Source organism: Bombus huntii, chromosome 6, assembly GCF_024542735.1.
Source record: "Bombus huntii isolate Logan2020A chromosome 6, iyBomHunt1.1, whole genome shotgun sequence".
In the NCBI taxonomy this organism is placed as follows: domain Eukaryota; kingdom Metazoa; phylum Arthropoda; class Insecta; order Hymenoptera; family Apidae; genus Bombus; species Bombus huntii.
The window spans coordinates 9,370,810-9,373,097 of record NC_066243.1 but is presented as its reverse complement, the minus strand read 5'-3'; positions in this window follow the sequence as shown (position 1 = coordinate 9,373,097).

Genomic DNA, 2,288 nt, shown 5'->3' with positions numbered 1-2,288 from the left:
CTTCTTAGCATATCGGATCTAGAATTTTTGACATTCTGAATAGGCGACGAGTCATTGAGTAATCATACGCAATTTATTTAATCGTAGAGATTTCGTAGATAATTCGTCAAGCAAGACGATAACGTAACAAAATAGTAACGAGCTTTCGTGATTTCTTCGGGTAGTTAACCGTTCCAAATCCCCAGTTTCCAGCGTGGAATCAGCGAGATTTCTCTCACCGAGGCAATTTTCTGCTCCGCGTTCCGCTCGATCGTTCCACAGCGAAACGAGAAGACGTCGTTTCGCTTCGTTTGCCTTTATTGTTTTTCCATGACATATCTGCGAACCGATGCTTCCCATGGTAATCAGACAAACCGAGGAAAGCAGCGGTGATCTCACGGCGAGCCCATCGTCATGTGAAACAACCTCGTTAACTCGCAAGATCCAGGTTGGCGCTCCACGCTTTTCCAGAAAATATAGTCTTACGAACAGTTATTCGTGATTGCTAGTTAAAGCAAAACAGAAATATTTGTTGTTCGAGATCCTTTGCTCTTTTCTAATTTATTTTCTGGCCAATTTTAATCTCGGTTCATCTCAAGCAATTAATTACCATATATGATCTTTTGGTTTTATTTGTGCCTTTGATTTGCTTGTTTATACTTTTCACGATCTTTTATAGTTCTGTTTATTTGTTTGTATCTTCCACTTGTTTGTTCAGAAGTTCGATCGTATTTGTTCACACGCACGAATAGTAATAATTCACATATCAACTTTGACCCTTTCAGAATAGAATGCTTCGTTTGGCTATGAAAAAGATTCCTCTGGCTATAAATTATTAATAATCGAAGTACATTTTTTCTGATAATTTTTAAAAATATAATATTATCGAAGTATTATCGGCAACAAATTTATCGTTCAGTTAGTTAACAGCTTTCGTAAAGGGCTGTATCCCACCATATGAGAATGGTGTCTGAAATAGAAAAAAGCCAAGGGGATAAAAATTGTCAAGAACGACTTAACTAGAACAGAAAAAATTTAGAAACAGTTTATTCTCGTTTACCATGGATAAATTAAGAGCGTATCGATGCGCGGTTGCGAGGGTCAGCTCTAAAACAAACCTGTAATTTACCAGTGGCTAACCTGCTTTACTGGACGCCAGTCGCCGTAACTATGATACCTCTGGCAGGGTAATGGGTCGAGAGCGAAAGAGCCCCCGAGGATTATGATGGGCTATACTTTAGTAGGCGGAGAGGACTCCTGTTTAAGCAGTAATTATGTTCTGCCACGCCTTCGGACACGCTTCCACCGGCCCGCGAAACTGGCCGAGAAACCTCCTCTGTGATTCGTAAATTGTTAAGAATAAGTCGAAACTGATGTTTATAATTGCGTTGACGATAAGTTTCCGAAAAAATACTATTTACGTAATTATAACGCAAGTAACGAATTCTCGTACAAGACGATCCGAGACGTAAAAGAAGAAAGGAATTGTACCTTGGATTTCAATTTTGTAACGTTGATTAAATCATCGATGAACGACACAGCGTGGAAAAGAAGCTTCGCAAAAATCAACATAAATTTTACCAAAAGTACCACAGCATACTTTTAATCATAAACAAATTGCATTTGCAGCGAAGCTGCTGTTTTGATCAGTTTCGCCTATCGTTACATTTCCAATATTAACCTTGCGATTCTAATGATCCCTATAATGCATATTCTACGATAATCATCGTATAATCGATAAAACCAGCAAACCTATAAAAATCCAATCTAACTTGAAATCGTTTCGAAGAACCTCGAACACGAATCAACCTATTAAACGATTCCGCGAAACTGTATCATCCAACGGTGTTTCCAGCTGGCCGATAACAAATTTATAATTCATTCAGCATGCAGACCAACAAATTACTCGCGTCAACACACGGAGAGCGCCGCGGAGAGGACAGAAGAAGGAGAAGAAGCTGGAGCACCGGGGGCCGCGGGGGTGGCGGTCGGTTCGATCGTATAAATCTCACGTATTCGGCGGCGTGGCACGCCGTGACGGCCTCTAACGATATATTCTGATATAATTAAAACAATAAATAAGATGGCGTCCCACCGCGAGCACCGGGGGTCGAACTTTAGCTACGTTTTCTTTGCCTCCCATCGCAACCCTTTCGCCATCTCTCTTTCTCCTCTTCGTTCCCGGAATCTCATCCGTGCTTTCCAGAAATTATTTCTACCGTTCACTCGATACCGCTGCACAAGATAACTGGAGCGTCTTGGGTTTCCGGGAACCACAGCAACTCGCTGCAAATTATAGGAATCGTCAC